This window comes from Chionomys nivalis, chromosome 2 (assembly GCF_950005125.1).
Source record: "Chionomys nivalis chromosome 2, mChiNiv1.1, whole genome shotgun sequence".
Lineage (NCBI taxonomy): Eukaryota > Metazoa > Chordata > Mammalia > Rodentia > Cricetidae > Chionomys > Chionomys nivalis.
In genome coordinates, this window is record NC_080087.1 from 121,049,644 (window position 1) to 121,050,377 (window position 734).

Sequence of the window (734 nt, forward strand, 5' to 3'; positions counted from 1 at the left end):
CTCTTACTCCAGAATTCATCAGATATATGTAAAAAATTCTCAAAGAACAAAGTTAACAATCACATTTTTAAAAAGCTTCTCCACATTGTTCCCAATACTCATTATGGTCTCGCTTTGTTTGTTTTATAATATCTGTCCTAATGAGCATGAAGTGGTACCTCATTGTGGTTTTAATTTGCATAGTGCTAATCATCAGTGATGCTAAGCATCTTTTTGTGTTTATTGGTCATCTTTGGTTCTTCTTTGGATAAGTGTCTGTCCTAGTCAGAGTTTCTATTGCTGTGTAAAACACCACGACCTAAAGCAAGTTGGAGAGAAAAGGGTTTATTCAGCTTATATTTTTGTATCATAGTTCATCATTGAAGGAAATCAGGATAGGAACTCAAACAGGGCATGACCCTGGAGGCAGGGACTGATGCAGAGGCCATGGAGGAGTGCTGCTTACTGGCTTGTTCCACGTGGCTTTCTTATAGAAACCAGGACCACTACCCCAGGGATAGAACCACCCACAATGGGCTACTCCCTCCCCCACCAACCACTATCTAAGGAAATGCCCTACAGCTGGACCCTATGAAGATAGTCTCTCAGTTGAGGCTCCTTCCTTTCAGACAGCTCTGGCTTGTACCAAGTTGACATAAAGCTAGTCAGCACAGTGTCTAGTCGAGTCCTGTGTTCATTTTTCTCATTGGGTTGTTCTCCTGGTTGATTTGTAAGATCTTTTTAGGCATTGCTGT